General features: G+C 34.5%; 1 protein-coding gene across 2 annotated transcripts in view; it reads right to left on the reverse strand.

Moving 5' to 3' along the window:
* Positions 1-19204, reverse strand: part of LOC150104944 (guanine nucleotide exchange factor for Rab-3A-like) — a 227457-nt gene extending 208253 nt beyond the window's left edge. For both annotated transcript variants that reach the window (XM_090396061.1, XM_090396060.1), the window contains exon 1: positions 18995-19204. The gene's annotated coding sequence lies outside the window, so the exon portion shown is untranslated. The remainder of the gene's footprint in view (positions 1-18994) is intronic.
* Between the last annotated feature and the right edge of the window lie 2611 nt (positions 19205-21815).

Here is a 21815-nt window from a genome sequence, read left to right on the forward strand (position 1 = left end):
TTGACAGCGACTCCTGATATGCTGATCGGTCGGTAATTTGCAACAGTAGTCTTGGATCCTCCTTTATGCAGTGGAACTATTTTCCCCTCTTTCCACCCCTTCGGGACTAAACCAGACCTGAAATTATATAAAACAATTATCATCCCCTCGGCTACCTACGGTTCAGAAGCCTGGAGATTAACTCTACAACCAATCAAGAAGCTTCAAGCATTTGAAATGAAGTGCTTCAGAAAAATCAATAACATCCACTGGATGCAACACAAGACCAATGATCAAGTCAGAACAGATTTAAACTTCTCAGATGATATAATAGATACAATCATTAAGCATCAGCTGAGATGGTTTGGTCACATCCAGAGAATGGTCCTTCATAGATTGCCATATTTAGCTCTGAATGGATATATAGGAGGTAAAAGACCTAGAGGCAGACCAAGAAGTACTTGGATAAAGTTGCTGATAGAACATTCCCATCTGCCCAGCTATAGAGTCATGACTGAAATGGCCAAAGACCGTGATAAGTGGAGAACCTTTCTTCTTAGTGGACTCAACCCGTTACCAAGTGGATGAGATGATGCCTCGGTAAGTTTCCAAGTTTCAGAGCCATATACCAGTACTACTCGCACAATAGATTTATAGACATTAATTTTCACTTAAACTGTAATATTTGAAATATTTGATGCTTTTCATAATTTGTTTAATGACCTAAAACAATTTTGTGCTTTAGCAGTTCTTTGTAAAACATCTTTGTCAGTGCCGCCTTATTTATTATTGGTCAGAGCTACCTATGCTTCATAGGTAGCTCTGATCTTACATACCTATGATCAGAGGTATGTAAAAGTATTAACATCTTCAATTGTTTCATTTTTTAACTTAATTTCTTTATTTGATTTTTCATTTATTTGCATAAGCTTGGTTTTCTTTCTGTTTATATGTAGACCCACAGTTTGTGTGCAGCAAGCAACGTCATCAGTTTTAAGCTGTAAGTCATTTAACTTGGAGGACAGGAGCAGTATGTCATCAGCAAAATCAAGGTCTTCCTTCCAGTGTGGATGTAAACCCCATTGTATTCCTCTCTTTTGATGATTAATTGAATTTTTCATAATCCAATCAATGAAAATTATAAATAATAGACCAGATAGCATACAACCCTGCCTAACTCCAGTTTCAATGATAAAGAAGTCTAAGTTTTCCATCTACTTCCATGCAAGACTTGCTGCCATTATACATATTCTTAATAATGTTGAAAAATTTATAAGGTATTCCGTATTCTTCTAATATTTTCCAAAGTTTTTCTCTATTTACTGAGTCGAATGCTTTACTGAAATCGATGAAGTTTAGGTAAAGTGGGGCTTGAAATTCTATACGTTGTTCAATTATATTTCTAAGAGTGAATATTTGTTGGATGGTTCTGCAACCAGTCTGAAAACCTGCCTGTTCTTCTCTTAGTAAATTTTCAATTTCCTTTTTAAATCTATTAATTAAAATTTTGGTAAAAACTTTTGTGGGAATGGAAAGCAAACTTATTCCTCTCCAATTTTCATACTTGGTCAAATTTTTTTGGGATTTTTATACTACTTCTTTCCATTGTTCAGGAATTTTTTCTGTCTTCCATATTTCATTGTATAACCTTTGTATTTTGGCAGTAGTTGTGTTAAGATCAGCTTTTAACATTTCGGCATTGATATTATCATTTCCACATGCTTTGTTAGATTTTAGTGCCTTCGGGGCATCTTTGACTTCGCTCAACGAAATTTCATCTTCGGAAATGTTCAAAGTGAGTATTACACTAGTTGCAATATTTTGCGCCTGTTCAGGATCCTGTATCTATCTTTACATTCAAAGTTTCTTCAAAATAGTCTCTCCATCTTGCTTCAATTTTGAAGTGAATCGTCAATAACTTTCCTTGTTTGTCTCTAATGGAGAAAGGGATTACTTTTTTTATTACCATTGATTTGTTTTTATAATCTGATAAAGTTGTCTAATTTGTCCATTTTCTGTAGCGTGCTGTGCTTCTTTTGCTAATTCATCAATATATTTTCTCTTGTTGGCTCTTGCCTCTCTCTTTATGCTTTTTAGTTCATTATAGCGATTGCTATGTACCTTATATAATCGTTCTGAATTTGTATTGTTCATTAATGATTTAATTTTTTTTCTCTCTTCAATGATCTTCCAAGTTTCTGCAGTTAATCATTTTTTTTTTCTTCGTTTACCAATTACATCTTCAGCAACTTCATTGTATGTATTACTAAAGTTTTTCCAATATTCTTCTACTTTGTTTTCTAATATTATATCTTGATTTTCCTCTATTTCTAATATATTGAATCTGTTCTTCATCCTCAAAGCAAACTTCTCTTGCTTCCTTAATTTTTAAATATCAAATGAAGTTCTTGAACTTCTTTTCTTTCTTAATATGCTTTGAAGTTTTAATTTCAACTTTGTCACTAACAAGTGGTCGGAATTAACATCTACACCATGTTTGACTCTCACATCAAGCATAGATCTTTACTATTGATAGCAACATGATCAATTTGGTTCGTTGTACTGCTGTCCGGTGCAATCCAATTCAATTTATGTATTTCTTTATGCTTGAATTTACTTCCTCCAATGAAAAGGTTCATTTCACAAAAAGATACAAACATCATGCCATTTTCATTTTGGTCTCCACAAGCCTCGAAACCCAAGGATTTTTCTTCTACATATGCCCTTTTACCCACTTTTGCATTAAGATCGTCAATGAGTACAGTGGTGCCTCGTAGTTCAGGTGATGGAATATATGGTGGAGATAGTATGATAAGCAAATAGAAGAAATGAGTGGAAGAAGGATAATTATTATGGGAGATTTCAACTATGGTAACATTGATTGGAAGGAGGAGAGGACACATGGGAGGAAGGAATTGGATATTATGCGGTTATTAAGGGATAAATATCTGCAACAGCATGTAATGGAAAATACTAGGGGTCAGAGAGTGCTTGACCTAGTAATTGCATCTGAGAATTTGGCTGTAACGAATATGACCACATTGCCACCAACTGGTGAGAGTGATCATAGGGTCTTGACTTGGGAGGTGGCCAAAGGTGTGGAATTTACAATTAAGAGAGGGAACATGTGGAATTATCAGGCTGGTAAGTAAGACAAGCTTAGGAGTTTGATTGGTTCAGTGCCATGGCATGTACAACTGCAAGGGCTAGAAGTTGATAGTGCATGGGAGGCGGTTAAGAAGTGTTTCCATGAAGCAATGGCTGACTGTATACCTAGAGTCCGAATAATAAATCAAGTAGGGATTAAATGGATGAATAACACCATTAAGCTTGAGCTTCAAAAAAAGAAACAACTATGGAGGGAATTTAAGGAGAAAGGTGACCGGCAGGCACATGAATGGTGTAAAGCACAGGCCAGAAGGGTAACGAGTGTGGTGAGAAAAGCAAAAAAAGATTATGAAAGAACATTGGCCATGCAGGCTAAATAGAACCCCAAACAGTTTTTTCGATATGTTGCAAGTAAAAGAAAAAATGTATATAGCAGAATGATTTTAAAGAATGCCGATGGTAGGGAGGTAACCAAATAAGTTGATATAGTTGAATTACTGAGCGAGCACTTTGCAAGAATATATCATCCAGGTGGTGACATTGCAGAAATGAATGAACCAATAGATTATATGGGAATTGTGGTGAATGAAGTGGAGGTGAGTAGTCTATTGCAAAACCTCAATGTCAATACATCTGTGGGATTGGATGGTATACCAGCTTGTGTCGTACGTGAAGCGGCTAAAGAATTGTCAGTACCTTGACCATTTTGTTTGAGTCTCGGGTCTGGGTTAGTCCCGAGGGGGGTGGAAAGAGGGTAAAATAGTTCCACTGCATAAAGGAGGTTCCAAGATTGCTGTTGTAAATTACTGACCGATTAGCATATCAGGAATCGTTGTCAAAGTCTTCGAGAAATTAGTCAAGAAAAGAATACAGGATTGGATAGATGAAAATGGGATACCGCATGGGGGACAACATGGTTTTGTGAAGGGTAGATCATGCCTCAGTAACTTGCTCACGTTTTATAACACAGTGAATACTGAACTGGATAAAGGTAATGGGTTTACAGTGATTCTACTGCACCTTGCCAAGGCCTTGGACAGGATACCACATAGAACTCTAATCAGTAAACTAGAGCGGATGGGGATGGATATAGGATTGGTGAGATGGATAGGAGGGTGGTTGACGGAGAGATACCAGAGAGTGGTTTATTCAGGAGTTGAGTCCAAAAGATGGCCTGTGACTAGTGGTGTGCCGCATGGTTCTGTTCTTGGGCCACTACTATTCAATTTGTTCATTAACGATATAGGAAGGGATCTGAGAGGAAGTGTTCACTTGTTTGCTGATGATGCAAAGTTGGGTAGAGCAATTGTGAGTGCACAGGATGTCAAAATTTTGCAAGATGATTTGGATAGTTTGAAGGACTGGACTAAGAAAAATGGATGTCAATTTAATGTGGCAATGTGTAAGGGTATGCATTTTGGAGTGAAAAGATTAGCAGCAGTATATCACATTGGTGGAAACGTACTCCAGGAGATTGATGAGGCCATGGATTTGGGCGTGTTGGTGGATAGGGAGTTGAAGTTTAGAGGGCATATCGCAAACGTGGCTAAATCAGCTCATCAAATCACTTGGCTTCTAAAAAATACTTTAACAAGCAGAGACAAACAAGTTATTGTTCCTCTGTATCGAGCCTTGATAAGACCCCATCTAGACTACTGTGCCCAGATATGAGCGCCAGGGTTTCTTCTTGATGGGGAGGAGGTGGAGAGGATCCAGAGAAGAGTGACCAAGATGATAGCAGGTCTGTGGAATAAACATTATGAGAACAGGTTGAAGATTTGTGAGTTGCAAAAATTGGTTGATAGGCAGAAAAGGGGTGTATGATTGAGACATTCAAATTACTAAAGGGTTTCTATAAGATTAATCCAGATATTTTTGAGAATAGGACTGGTGATTGGAGGAAGACTGAAATACAATCTGGCCAGAGTTTTTTCCAAGCAGAAATCATTGTTTTAATAGAAACTGCTTTCCATGCCTTATCGACGATCCTTAAGCAATGAAGAATGTTGTAATGCTCTTTCCAAAATTCTTTAAGAGTCAGTTCTGTGGCATTGGTTACTTCAAACATTTGAAACATAGTCTTAATATACAGTTTTTTGAAGTTTGAAATCACTTGCTGGTCAATGGGTTGTATGATAGAAGTAGTATTGGGCAGCAAAAAAACTTTATCTTGATGAAACTGAATTCACCAACTAAATCCTACTCTAATTTGGGGGATGAACAGGAGCATTGTCCATCACTACTTTTAATGGTAGATTTTTTTCAGTAAGATAAGCTTTTACAGTGGGAGCAAATTCATGATAAATCCACTCAGTATAAAACTCTCTGGTAACCCACGCTTTCGTGTTGGCCCTCCACATAACACCGAATTTGCTCTTTATTACATTGTTCTTTTTAAAAACGTGTGGATTTTCGTAACGGTAAATGAGCAAAGGCTTTATCTTACAGTCTCCATTAGCATTACCACAAAGCAGCAAAGTAATTCTATCATTCATAGGTTTATATCCCGGTGCAGTCTTTTCTTCTTTTGTGATATAGGTCCTTTTGGGCATTTTTTTCCAAAAAAGACCTGTTGCATCGCAATTAAAAACCTGTTGAGATACAAATCCCTCACTATTCACGTACTCCTTAAAGGTTTTTACAAATTTGTTCGATTCTTCTACATCGACACTCGCAGCTTCTCCATGCATGACAACACTATGGATCCCAGTTCGTTTTTTGAATTTATCGAACCAGCCTCTATTTCCTTTATACTCGCCATTTTCAGTACTAGTCTCAGGTGTTCGTTTCTTAAGTTCACTATGCAGATGTTTGGCTTTCTTACAAATAATTCTCTCAGTAATAACGTCACCACGTAATCGTGTCTCGTTTATCTTCACTAAAAGGAGTTTTTCCATTTCTTCAATAACATGTGATCTCCTGGAGGTCAATGTTGTCACACCTTTAGCCACATTTGCTGCTTTTATTGCTTCCTTATTCTTAAGAATGCTACTTATCGTTGACTTTGACATTTTAAACATCGTTGCCAGATCCGTCAAACGTGTACCGCTTTTGTGTTTCACGATAATTTCTTTTTTCATCTCAATTGTCGATACTACAACTTTTCTTTTAGGTTTTGTTCTTTCTAAATTCTTGGATGCCATGGGCAATAAAAAAAATGCCAAAAACAATTAAAAATTCTATACACAAACGTATCGCGCAATGACTAGACTGTGTAGAGTAAGGGACAACGCACAGCGGACTGAGACAGACACACACTGTGCAGGCACGGGGAAGTGAGTGAGGGAAATTAGTGGGGGGAGAAGCATGCTCAATGGTGTGCCGAAACTGTCTAATGCTATATGACTCTGAGTTCCTGGACTATATATATTCCTGGACTCAGAAACGCCATTCAAACTGTGAATCAAATTTCTTGCATTCTCAAGCATTACCAGTCCATCTGAGTTCACTGATGCCTAAAATGCTTAACTTATAATTGTCCATTTTTATTACCTGCCTAGTTTTTCCTACCTGGTACAGTGTTCCGACATTTCATGATCCAATCTTTAAAATTTTTTATGGCTTCATAAGCGACACTCTTTCAACGAGGGTTCTGAAAGGCTTTCCCCTTGATATGTCACATATACATTATCCATATCAGACCAGGCTAAATAACTGTCTTCTGGGGTCTCGCAAGTTATGTCTGTTGCCAAACATTTGTTCATCCAGATTTGCAGTTTCTGTAATCAGATAATTTTTACAGGGAGGAGTGATTAGCCATTCGCCCAATCCCTGAAGGGAACCCGGCTATACCCCTGGGGACTGAATCTCCATTTATCGCCTCTTACGATAAGCAGGAGAGCGGTTTGAGTATTCTACTACCCACCCCAACACGGGGCACACAAATATTACTGGAATAAAAAAGTGGAGTGGGTTTGAAAACAATCAAACCACAGAAACTCAGTGGCAAATGATAAAGAAAACATTTGATTTATTCAGCCAGAAGCATGTGCAGTTGTCTGCAAGGACAGAAAAATCAGAACTCCATGGTGGACTAAAGAAGCAAAAATGGCAATCCAGGAAAAGAAGTATATTGAAAGTTCCATGGCAAATAAGTCTGAGATGAACTAAGAGAACAGAGAAAAACAAAAGAAAATAAAGCAGTATAAAAATAACTAAAAAATCTTGGTTGGACTTGGAAGAATATAGAAGATAAATATTAGGAAGATGACAAAAATTTCTAGAGGCTATTGAAAATGGTAAGAAATAAAAGAAATATTGTAAAAGGAATCCAAGATGATGAAAGTGACAAAAATTAAAGATATCCTAGATGTTTCAAGTAATTATTTTTAAAGAAAAATGAAACAAGAAGTCTCAGAACAGTGCTTATCGAATAATTTAAAGAATTTACAACATACACAGGACATAAATTAAATTAAACTTCAATCTATATTTCCAATATTTCGGTAACGTCACATTGCCATCTTCACAGGAACTTAAAATAAAGATACGTGCATGCAGGCACTACACACAGTAAATAAGGACGAAGCAGGAAGCTATGGTTTCTCCTAAAAGTCCTGATGGTGCCCCCTAGCAGGCTATGTAGGTATTCTTGGCCATTGGGCTGAAGGTCTTCTGATGCAAGTCTCCCAAATTTGGGGCAGTCTCATGCAACCAAATTTGTTGAGGTTTGGACTGTTTCTTAGGGCTGAGGCTGATGCCATGAATAGCCTTTCAAATTTGAATTAACTATGGTGTATTACCGTGGCTTTCTTCCACCGTATTTTGTGGCATGCATTCAAAGCATGGTCTGCAAGACCAGAGTGGCTGTACTAGTGAAACCGAATGTAGTGTTTGTGTTCTGAAATTCTGATATTCGCTGTCCTGCTTGTTTGGCCAAAGTAGAACAGCTTACAGCTGCAAGGGACCTAGTAAACACCAGGTAGGTCTAGGGGAAGTGGTTGATCTTTAGTGGAGCAGATAAGGGATGCCAATTTTCTACATGGTCTGTAACCAAGGTCAAGTCATGTTTTTTTTTTTTAAGAAGCAAATGCTATTAAATGCTACTTTTTCTACCTGAGGTAGAAAAAGCTATCAAAACCCGAAATGTGGAAAGGCAGCAGTAGATGACATTCAACAAGAAATGCTCGAGTATGGAGGTATAAAACTTTTACAGTGACCACATTATATAATCCAGAAAGCATGGTCAGAAGGTCAAATTCAAGCTGACTGGAATAGAACTCGCATAGTATACCCATTCATAAAAGGGATATAAAATGTTACAATTAGGGGAATTTTCCACAAGTGTTCCAGGTAAGATTTATGCAAGGTAATTAAAAAAATTGTCAAAAACGTTTGGAGAACAAGTTGAGGTTCAGACCAAACGTGGGTTGTCAGGATCAGATTTTCACTTTAAGACATACTTAAGAAATAATGGGAATATAACAAGGATCTGCATTTAAAAAATCCTTTTGGAGAAAATCTGTTCAAAACATTACACGCATATGTAAACAGGACATTATATCACATAATACAGTCCATATTTAAGGTGTAAATCTGTGGTTAGACTTGAAAGAGACAGAGGAAGATGGTGTGATTAAAATCAGGTGCACACTATCTACACTGTTATTCATCATCTATATGGATCATGTTTAAGAAAAGTGGTATTAAACCCAATATCAAAACTGGGGATGTTCATCTGTTTTATACTTTATGCAGAAATAGTATACTCCTAAAAACAATCATTATAAGTCTGCAGGATTCCCTGACTAAAGTGAATAACATCTGCAACAAATTTGGCATGAAAAGCAGCAATAAAAAGTACAGACTATGGGAATAATCAGGAACCTAGAAACCTCACCTTTCTTTTTTCTTCTTCATTTCACACTAATTCCCATGCACAAAAGATTGAAGAACCTATAATCACATCAGTGATGCATGTGATTACTTAAACAGAATGAGAAAGATTTGCAAAACCAGTTTGCAAAAGCACACTTCCTTTCAGAGGTTTATGTTGCCATACATTATGAGTATGGCTACTTATACCCAGACTAGTTCTGAACTTGACTGAGGTCTTATCAATGGAAGCTAGATCTGTGACGATAGTGAGTGCTATATGAATATAGGAGTTCAGCAAATAACTTGCTACAACTACCTCTTACCCAGAGTATTTTAATAATATAGTAACAAAGCATTTTGCTATTATGTGAAAAATATGACTCCTGCAATGATTTAGCTTTCAGTATCCTCACAGATCTAACTCCCATTAATAAAACCTCAACAAAGGTCAAAGCTGAGCTGGATGATGGCCTGTCTCAAAGCATGGCAATAGACATCTGAAAGTGTGCCATGCATTTTGGGATACTAGGCCAATCTTGAAGTCAAAGGTTTTTATAGTGCAAACTTCTTTATTTACACTTGGGTAAAAGATAAAAACAATTTATCAAATATTATTTATTTTCTAACCAAGATCAAAACATGTTACACAGCAGACCAGATTTACTATGTTGTTAGTAATTTTTATTCTAATTATCCAATTACCATTTAGTTGTTTTTATTATTATCTGCTATCATTGTTTACATTTGGTAAATTCTGAACTGACAACCTCACTCATTTTCCCAGTCTATTAGAGTCCACTAGTAAAGCTAAATCACCTTCTTTACATCTCATAGTTCTCCCAAACTTTCCATCATGTGCAAGTAACTGAATATTGCCATTTCAAACCTTCCCCAATATCATTACCATACAAGTTAAACAGCAACAGCCTCCCAAAATAGACCTTTGGGCACACCACTAGTGACCTTCCTTTCTGGGATATTGCTCCCCCCCCCCCCAATTCATAACTTTCTGATAATACCTAACGAACAACAAATCTCCACCCTAGTGCACCAATCTACAATCCAACCCCATCTGCAATTTAACTAGCAGCTTGTCATGTGGCAATTTATCAAAGTCCTTTGCAAAATCTCAGTATACCATGGTATCTGCATCTTCTTTGTCCAATGTATTTGTCATCTTATTATAATAAGTAGACTGCTACAACACTATCTTCATTTTAACAAACCCATGCTGTCCAGCAAAGAGAATACTATTATTATCAACCCAATTCTGAATCTTAGTCCTAACTAACCTCTAGCACTAATAATTCCAGATATACAGATTGACTTATAATTCAAATCCTTTAGTCTTATCACCTCATTTAAGGGAACACTTGTGCCCTCTTTCTATTCCTCTGGAACTTGGCCCAATATAAGACTCATGTTATTAGTGTCAGTACTAATAACCCCCTGGAACACTTTCTCAAAGCGTGGTGATATATCATCGATTATCTCCCTCACTCACCATCAGTGGCTCCTCCTTTCCACCGCTTACAATTTCTGCACAATGTTCCTCCAAATTAATCTGTTATCTGTCAGGACCCCAATATTGTCAAATCTTATATTTCAGTGTTCTAAGGCACTTCTTGACTCTATCAATCCACTCAGACTTTGGTCTTCCTAAATCTTTTTCCTGCCATTCTGGCAAAACAATACCTGCTTTGCTAACTTTTCCTCTCCCATTCTGCTTAAGTGACCATATCACCTGAGATTAGCTCTGCCCACACATTCCTAAATGCTAAAATGTCAAGTTTCTTCCTAATATCCTCATTTTTAATATGATTTTGCTACTGCATGTGTTCACTCTCCTAATATTTCTCAGAATTCTTGTATAGCTAGTTTAGTGTTTTGACTAATTTCTCTTATTCCATATAACTTTAATCAGCTACTTCCTACAATACCACCTTTGCTAATTCTGTTGTCTATTCCCATATTTAATATATCATCTTCACTAAAAATCATGCCTCAAGAGTTGAAGTGTTTTACTTGTTCTATAGGTTTTCCAATTCAGGATGCAGTTGATGTTTATGTTTTCAATATTCCTGCCTATTTCGAAATCTTTGTTCATTGCTGCTTTTCATACCAAATTTATTATAGCAGTTATTCTATTGTGTAAAGGAATCATGCAGACTTGTACTAGATTTTGATATCAGGTTTCATGACCTGATATCAGATTTTGATAACCAATTTTCATATCAGGTTTAATGACACTTTCTAAATTCGATCTATACAGATTATGAATAGCAGTGGAAATAATGTGCCTCCTCATGTCACACCTGATTTAGGTTCTTCTATTAGCAAATTATAATCCTACCTTAATCCTGGTAATAAAGTGCTATGCAGAAGAAGAATAAGTGAGGAAAATGGGAAAACAAAAATACAAGATATACCACTTATTCTCACTTATACAGCAATAAACTTTTCACAAAATTCAGATAATCCATTCAATTGACAACCTTTTTCAATATTTGCCAAGATTAATTTGGTTTCCAAACTTTGAAATTCACAGGTCAAGGACAGTTACAGTCCACTAAGAAAGATAAAATCTCTTTTGAGAAACTGGCATTATTTATTCTTATTGCTTTGTCATAGTTCAACTACATTTTGACATGCTTATATTCCTTTTAATAAATATAACATTAATAACTTTGCCTAGAACTTCAGAAATTACAACAAAAAACTAAGATAAGCAATAACGTTTACTAAAATACAGACCATCTAAAACAGATGGTTCAACAATCAGTTATGATAAACTGGCATCAAAAGTTCTCTGCTGAATCATAAACTCTCAAAATAATCAAGAGAATATGATAGCTAAAATCATTTCAAGTAAATTAGTGTATATAGGTTTATTTGACAACTGGAGACCTTAAGAAAAATAATAAAGCTGGAAGAAATGGAAAAATTCTGTCTGTTTCCACAATGTTTTTTATACTTACAAAGTTTCAATGTCAGGCAGAAAAGAGGGGACATGATCAAAACTTAAGTTATTAAGGGGGCTCTATAAGTGGTGACACAAAGGAAATTTTTCAATACATGACAAATAAAGCAAGTTTAATAAGAGTGTGCAGACTAAATTCAGCAACCACCAATTTGAAAAATCTCCCAACTGGATTACAAATTATCACTTAAAAAAAAAGCTAATAATACACCTGCTCATCAATCCTTTTCCCTATTCCCCTTTTCAGAATAGAACAAAGATGATTAAATAAAATAACAGAACAAATATAAAATCTAACTACATTAGATTTAATTTGTGTAAGAAGCCAGAAATCGATTATTATAAATCATACAGTCGTCTACTTTTAATTATATTTATTTTTAGAAGTCATGGCAGGCTTCTGTTTTCTGACAGTTCCAAAGTAAGCAGGATGCAAAAAGGCTGATAAAAAATTACTCTAAGGTATTAATAGATTAAAATTCTTAAAATACTTTAAAAGATTAAAATTCAGATCTTGGCCTTTCCCTTATTATTTTAAAATATGTGATTTCCTAATAAATTCAATCTATACAGATTATGAATAACAGTGGAGATAATGTGCCTCCTCATGTCACACCTGACTTAGGTTCTTCTATTAACAAATTATAATCCTACCTTAATCCTAGTAATGAAGTGCTATGCAGTAGAAGAAGAATACCAGAATTTTCAATATCAGAATTTCTTTCAAAATCTCATTTATTTGTAGGTAACACGTGTAACCTCAAGTTTTGGATGCACATTCTTAAATATTAATCATGAAAGTTTCCTTTTGAATATCTTTATTTTACTAACAATGAAGAGGTGTGTCGATAAATATTTATTTTAGTTTACTCAACCAATAAAGTTTTATTATGTGACAGTTCCAGGGAGTCCAAAGACTAATCGAGGGAGGGCATCTACTCTACAAATCTGTATCCACCAACTACACCAATGGCATCTAACCACCCACCACTATCTCTAGCATTTCCACAGAAAATCACAAACATCCATGCCCACGGTGGGATTCGAACCTGCAGCCTTTTGGCTCGAGAGTGAACACGCTAACCACTCAGCCAACCAGGCTGGCAGTTAGTTAGATTAATCATAAGATTAGATTAATGCAGTTTCTGATGGGTAGTTGACATTAAGTTGGATAAATAACCACAACTAAGATATTATATACATCACTGCAAAAAAAATATATTTATTACAGCAGATTATTGCATGGGATTTTAATAACAAGCATTTCTAAATGATGTCAGCAGGTAAATACTAATGAGGTATTTACTGACAAGCTTCGTTAACATTATAATTAATGTTTTGATATGGCTTGGTTTTGCCTTGCTGCTATCAGTAAACTTCTCCAATTTTTCCTGAGGATCACATATAAAACATGATGTGTTTTAAGGATACTTGTGACATAAAGACTGAATAATATATGCATGTAAACACAAAAAAGATATTTAATTAACCAAATATTTCGGTCTGGAAATAGCAGACCATCTTCAGTGGCACTACAAGAACAGTTTTAAAAATAAAAATAAAATACAAGGTGGAATACTAACAATAGATCATTTAAAAATAGAACAAGCTGCGTGATGTTATATCACTAAGTATTAAAGCGAATATTTTTAAGCAGAGACATGATTGAAATAAAGATATTAATTAATAATATTAAATAACATAAAATTAATATGAATTAATGAGTTATCCTGATTAGGCTTTGCCAGATTTTTGATATAGATATACAGTCATTCTGATTCAGGTTAGGATGATGGAGTAAGGCCTCTACGCTTTCTTTGAATAAACGTTCAAATTTATAATGGGATCTATGTAAGAGGTAAGTTTTTGACCAAAGGATGTTGTGGTTAGTTTCAATCCCATGCTGAGCCAATCCAGATTTTTCAGGTTTGTTGTGATGAATGGAGGATTGATGTTTTTGGATTCTTTTTTCAAAAGAACATCCAGTTTGTCCAAAATAGGAGAGATCACAGTTGCAGGGAATTTGATAAACTCCAGGAAGAGATATAGTTGAGCGTTTGTCTTTAGGAGAAGGAAAATGGGAAGATAATTTGCTAATAGGTGAATAAGTAACTGTTAACTCATTTCTTCAGAATTCTTGAGATAGAACCTATCTCCATCGTCCTAACCTGAATCGGAATGACTGCATATCTATATCAAAAATTTGGGAAAGTCTAATCAGGGTAACTCATTAATTCATATTAATTTTTTTTTTTATGTTATTTAATATTATTAATTAATATCTTTATTTCAATCATGTCTCTGCTTAAAAATATTCCCTTTAATACTTAGTGATATAACATCACATGGCTTGTTCTATTTTTAAAAGATCTATTGTTAGTATTCCACCTTGTATTTTTTTTTTTTTTTTAAACTGTTCTTGTAGTGCCACTGAAGATGGTCTGCTATTTCCAGACTGAAATATTTGGTTAATTAAATATCTTTCTTGTGTTTACATGCATATATTATTCAATCCATATAAAACATGCAAATTATCAGCTCCAAATTTGAAAATAATTTCAACCTTTTGGATTTAAGAGTTAGGTTGGTACTTTGGGTGAGATATATATATATATATATATATATATATATATAAGACATTGTTTTATGAAAAAATTGAATGACTAGAACCGAGATTTAATTAAAAAGGTTTTAATATAAACACACTACTAGTTTCGGCCTGTAACAGCCTTCTTCAGGTGACATTATAAAAGAAAAAACACTAAACATTGAGGGTTAAAAGACTATGAACAACATAGACAGTCTTTATACATAATTAGCATGAAAACGTTGTAGTTGTATTTGAAGCTGTTCTTTCATTTGTTGCATTGTTGGGAGAGTGCGTGCTTGCTGCATCACGTGAACGCCAGTACATGATTACAGCTGAATGACTATCCGGGAGGTTGTAGCTTAAGTTGTTATTTAGATGAACAGGACTGAAGATGATTTCTCTCGATTCCACAATTTTTCTCTCTATTTCGTCACTGCAACGGAAGATGTTTGTAGATTTTTCCCAGCAGACTTTGTGACTTTGGTTATCATCATTAGGATTAGCCGAGAAAAGGATATGACTTGATAATGCACTCGCTCGCTGTCTCTTGTAAGTAATGTCTCTCGTGTTCTTCCATACGCATTTTGACAGATTTGTTTGTCTGCCCGAAATAAGGAATATCGCAGTCACATAATATTTTATATACGCCAGGGTATTTGAATTGATGATGACAAAAGTTTTGGGTGGCTAATTAAGGAACGGATCTTTGGAAGTGGAGTGAACAAAGTTCTGATATTGTATTTTTTTTAGAACTTTTGCTAATTTATGTGAAACAGTACTTATGTAAGGAATAGATATATTGCTTTTGAATCTATGTTTCTTCTGAGTGATGTCTAGGAGGATTAAGAAGGAATTTGTTAATGATTTTCTTGGAATATCCATTAACTTCGAAAGAAGTTTTCAGATGGTTTATTTCTGTAAGCAGTTCATTTGGATCATCAAGATATATATATATATATATATATATATATATATATATATATATCTCCCACTAACAAAGTAATCTTATTTTTTTCCAGATCTGATTTGTCCTCTTTATTAAAAATTGACTTAATTAGCTGTGGAAGTAACTGATATTTTGATAAAAGTTAGGGACAACCTGGAATAGATGGACTTTACAATGCTGAACGTACAATGTCAAAAAAAAAAAAGAAAAAATAAACAGTGCACTGATCCAATACAAAGATAGTATTTTTGCATAATAATATTTCCACTATACTACTCTTCATTAACAAGAAATAACATAAAAAAATTCCCAATTTATTTAGCTGTTATAAATAAATGACTGGGATCTATAATCCTCAGCAAACTAATCTAAATACTAGAGAAATTAACATATCTCCTCTCTAGAGAATACTACTTAACTGTAAAGGAACATAACATGCTAAATGAAAATCTTCAATTCCTAATAATATCAGTATGTATAATTAGTTTTCCATTTTCTGCTTCTTTTCATACATTTTTATATGAATATTCCACCAACAAAAATGTGGTAAACTGATCATATAGTAACCATGCAAGTTAAAATTGAGATAATGCAGAAACCTATTTTAGAGACTAGACCTGACGGGTATAGGGAATGTGGTTCACTAGACCTACCAGGCATCTACCATATCTCATGCAGTTGCAAACTGACCTATTACGGCCAAACAAAAAGGACAGCCAATATCAGAATTTCTGAACACAAGTATTACATCTGGTTCTACCAATACAATACTTGCTGACTATGCTTTGGACACCCACCACAGAATATGCAAGAATAATACTGCAGCAAATATAAGTATGAAAGGCTATTCCTTGAATCTGCCTCAGCTTTGAAAAACTTTCTAAACCTCAACAAATTTGGGTGCATGAGACTGCCCCAAATTTAGGATGCATACATCCTAATTTCTAATTTAGCCCACTGGAAGGGGGGGGGGGTGCCATTTAGGACTCTAGGCCTGATTACTTTGGTTGCCTTTCTTCACCCTCATTTGCTCAGTGTGAATGCCTGCATGCACATCATTGTTTTTGTGATCCCTGATGACAGCAATGTAACATTGCCGAAATACAGGAAAGTATTAATTAAACTTTTTATAATTAATATTTGAGTATATGTTGTTATTTCCAGAAAAATAAGTTATCATGCAGTATATTATACAGTGAAAATCATTTATCACCTAATGCACACATAATCACACAGCAAGATTTCAACCTTGCAAAATGTTGTTAGGAAGCAGACTATTCACCCAGTTGGTAAGGCTTGGTATCAATGTAAATTACATTTGTGGAGGTACAGCTGATGTATGAAGCTTATGTGGTGCCAAAGAATTATTTTTACTTTATGGTAATAAAAAATAAATAACTAAATAAAAAAATGTTACATGAAATGCTTGAGAATTATATAAAAAACTGAAGGCTGTCAATAACTTAACCAGTTGATAATAATCAATATAAAAAAATAACAGTGTTATTTAGTTACTGACAAACAATAAAAGAAACTGATGTTACAGCAACTGAAAGATTTTTTCTTAACTTGTAAAGAAACTTTGTAGAATTGAAGTCACATGAAATTACATTTGAAATTTGATTTAAAAATTAAATTTCCAACATGAATAGAATACCTTTAGGCATTCTATCTATTTATTAACAAAATCTGTTGTCTACAAAATTATTAACTGTGCTTCCTCGTGAATCTAATTGTGTGAGACTCCAAACTTCCATTATTCACATAATGCCTATCGTATCTTTATCTTAATTCAATCATTGACAATGCACCCATAACCATCTCTCCCAATCCATTCCACTGATTCAACACCCTCCAAGCAAAAAATTTAGTTGTCACATCTCTTCTAACTAGTTTTACTCAACTTTCAAAGGTGACCCATTTTTCTTTGCCTTCTTGTCATGAATTCAAAATTTTTTCTAATGCATCTATTCTATGGAACCTGTTTAATAGAAATGGATTGCTAAAGCAATCCATTTCTATCACATTCCCATCATCTGATTTTTCAATGCACAAAAAAATCTATGGAATGCTTTGTATCTATAAATACAAAGCATTTCACAGACCTAATACCAATACTAGTCAGCTGCCTCTAATCTCCTTCACTTCTTCCCTAATAAATCCCAGCAATCAAATATGAGCACAATAGTTCAGATATGAAGGTATCAAAGCCTTATAAAATAGGGATAATAACTACAATGTTCCTACTTGCCAGTGTGTTTTCTGTTTCCAAATGATTGCCTATATTATTTTGTACAGCATTTGAAATATGTTCTCTAAACTAACTCGTCTACCTATTACATCCAAATCCTTGGCATCAATTTCTAGTACTGTAGTTCCATCAATAAGTGATAGCTTGCAATCTTTTCACTCCAATGTACATAACTTTACACACTGCAGCTCTGATCTGGCAACCATTATGCTCTGTCAATATAAATTTATTGAAGTCATACTGTAGGATCATATTTATTATCCACCCTAATTTAGCATCATCAAAAAACTGGAGATTACCATTCATATTATCTTCAATATCATTAAATGTTCAAATTAAACAGCAGCATGACAACCATGACAACCTGGTCTCTGTTTGATTATTTTATATGCAATTCAATACATTTACTTCAATATATGTTACTGTTTCAGCTACAATGTCACCTTGGATAGCTTCATATCTATCCCCATTTGCCTTAGTTTATTTAGCAGACTACTATGCAATATGTCAAATTATTATTATTTTTTTGACCAGTCCAACCATTTCCTTTATCCAACTCAACTTTATTATAGAAGAATATATTGTTAAAATTTGATCTTCCCTTCAGATAAAAATTCTTGTTTCTTTAAGAAATGGAAAAGCAAAGAAACCAATGACATGCAACCAGGATAGGAAGCTGTCAAAATATTAGATAAGCTTCGAACAGTAGAAATGGATTATAATATTTAACTATTCATGCAACACATTTACTTCGGTATATGCCAATCGTCAAATCGTTATAAAAAGTCTAAGACTTGCCTTGAACAGAAAACACTTGACGAAATAGCGCCAATACAATTCCTCTGGTTCCACTATTAATGTCACGCCTACCTTGAAATATGCTGCGACGACTTTATCGCAACAACCAACGCAAATTAACTTCAATGTACTGATTTTAGTTAACGATTCGATCTCCCAGCACTCAAACTGACAGCACCTTACAAAATATTCACATATAGTAACTTTGTGATTTTCATAAAAGGCGCAATGCATTCCTGCATTAAGCAACTGAAAAATTCATTCTTGCCACTGAAGATATTCAGATAATCTTAACTATTTCATGAATCGAAATATCTTTCAAAAAATTCATAGCAGTTTTATTAAGTCTAGTCAATATCCAAATACACCATTAGCTGTATTATTCAATAAAAAGTCTGTTTTTATTACAATAAGTTATGCAGATGTAAATAATTCAATTTTCTTTTCATTACTACAGCAGTTACTAAAATATAGTCGTAATACGGAAGTCACTTTTCATGAACGAAGTTATTTGCCGTTACTTACTTCTATTTCCGTTCTGTACAGAGAGCATTTGAAGACAGGCCATAATATACTTAGACAATACTATTTTCCAAAGGATGCGTTACTTCAAAATATGCGTACATTACAGGAGGCACATTCTAAATTATTTACACGATGACAAACAGTTATCGCTAGAAATTAACTGATCAAATGTTAATAAATTTGTAGGACATTCACCTTCTTCCTGAAACAAACATCACAAGCCTTCCATCTTCAATATACGCCCCCTAATCGAAGAGATATTCAAACTGCGCACATGATATGCGCGTTTAAATCGGAGATTTAAATTAAAGCAGCTGTTGACAATTCTCTATGAGTGAATCAACAAAACAAACAAAATGCATTCATAGCAGATGAAATTCACTTCATATATTATTATTCAGATTTCTTATATAATGCTGAACATGGAAATCAGAATAAAATAAAATATAATAAATAAACGTAGTATATATACATAATTCTGCTGAAAAGTTGCTGATTGTTATTAAATTAGACTAATAAGTGAAACCACTGATTTGTCTAATTTAATCACTGAGAAATAAATATAAGAAAAATTTAAGGTGTAAAAATATTAAACGAAATTAGAAATTCAGATCAGATAAAATAATAGAATAGCCAATAAACAATTGGATCCAAAAACAGAAAGAAGAATGAAAAAAATCATATAGAAAGAATGCAGGATAACAGATGGACAAATAAAATAAAGAACTGGATACGAAAGGGAAAGAGAAATAGATGAAGACCAAGAAGATGATGGGAGGATGGATTGAAAACGAGACACTACAAGATTTACGCTTTATAGTGAAGAAGAAAAATAAGTCACTGTCTATGTTTTCTGTAACAGCCATTAATGTCATGATATTTATCTACACTTCATTAAATTGAACTGTTGACACAGTGCATTGAGAGTATTTTAAGACGGGCTAAGGTGCATATACCATGGTATGCAGCAGTAACTACAATGTTTTCCCACCGCAACAAGCGTTCAATGGACCTTATCCTTATAACCGTTGTTAGGTTCTCTTCGGTTCTCATTCCTACCTCTTCCTCCCCTCCTCCACCACAACCAGATCAAGCTATCATTTGTAACATTTTAGGCTTGACTTTCATACCAGCGATGTAACTGCCATCACTCGAAATCTCGCAATGCTAGACCGGGTACGACACTTATGCTTTAGGTTGCTCAGTTATGAACATCTATGATAACCTTTTCAGTTATCAAAAAAAAGGAAGCGATCTGCGCTATTTTTTTAATTACAATAAAATAAAAATAAAAATAAAAACATTGAAACAAATGCTAATAGTGAAAAACCGGGGTATGATTATTGCAAGACATCTCAATGAAGTCGAGACTCATCACACTAGGTCATTCAACACTAATGTATGCTCTGAAATGTACATTTTAGCTGTTAACTACACGTCTTCTCTATTTTATACGAAGGAAACCATAAGTTTCTGAGAGAAGAAGAAAAAAACAGTACCCTATGAGACTAGCTAACCAGCCTTGAATTAAAAAATTAGTACAAAGATTTCTTATTAAAATCAAACCGGTCTTTTCTAGCAAATGAATATACGAGTATACTCGTATACTGCATTAATTCTCCTGAATATGCTATAGGGCCACTTAAACCTCAACACTTATTTCTCATTCATATCCTCCAACATCTGAAATAAAACTCAATATTTGTCAATTCCCATTCCCAATTCATTATGAAGACTACTTAGCCCGGCTGGTGATGGCAGGATTTTCCTCCTGCAATTTTTGTTAAAAATTAAACTAGACAAGTTCTTGTTTTCATCCTTATTTTACCCAAGCATGAGAAAGCAAATGTTAATACATGAAATGTCTGAAAACCTAGGCTACTTATATAGAGAGAGCAGTTGAATTTACATCAAGATGGTCTATCTACAAGTATAAGGCACAGAACCATGGAAGGAGAACGGGCTCCTGTCTACCATTGAGGAAAACCAAGTTTCAATACAATAGAATACAGTTTAGAATTAGAGCCAAATAGATCGATTATCCTAACGTAATAACCCCCCACAGCTCTGTTGGAATTTGTATCCAGAGTGCTAGATCAACCTGAAGAAAGATTGTTTTAAGTTCTCTTCTAATCGTAAAGTAGAGGAACATTTTTCTAAGCCTCTCTTCGAATGGTTCCCGAGTTAGTTGATCACTGGAACAGGTAAGCAGGATTTTTCCTTCCTAGAAATTTAGGTTTTTCATTCCGTAAACATAAGGAAATGGAATGTGGAACTAACACTATTTTGGCTACTGGTCTTCAATAGTAAGTTGCCTAAATCTAAATGGCCACATCTCTTCCCTTTGGGAAATAAAATGCATTACCAGATTATTCAGAAGTAATCACGAATGAGCAATAAGAGATCTTTTTGTACACTTATAAGGTTCATGGAACTTAGAGAGCTTTTGAATTCCAAGAGCTTATGAACCCAGGCTCAGGTTTTTGAACGCCCAAATAATGGTAGAAACGGAGAGGCAAGTATAACTTGCTTTTCTTACTAGGAACGAAATTGCTATAACTCAGGTTTTTTTATCTCACAAAACAGGTGAAGTAAATCTGTCAGAGAGCACATAGAATTATTATATCTTTAGTTGTTTGGGCCATAATTTCAACAAAATTCTAGATTACTCATTAGTAATCTAGAATTGGTAATTAAACAACAATAAAGAAGTCATCTAACTTTTATTCTCTGAAAGGACTAGGTCGAACGTTTTAGCCTTAACTCACTTTTGGAAATAAAAAAAAATCAACTTAGCCCTTTTATTCCCAGACAGGGAGTA

Source organism: Typopeltis vanoorti, chromosome 7 (genome assembly GCF_054136105.1).
Source record: "Typopeltis vanoorti isolate ZY-2024b chromosome 7, IOZ_Tvanoo_1.0, whole genome shotgun sequence".
Taxonomy (NCBI): Eukaryota; Metazoa; Arthropoda; class Arachnida; order Uropygi; family Thelyphonidae; genus Typopeltis; species Typopeltis vanoorti.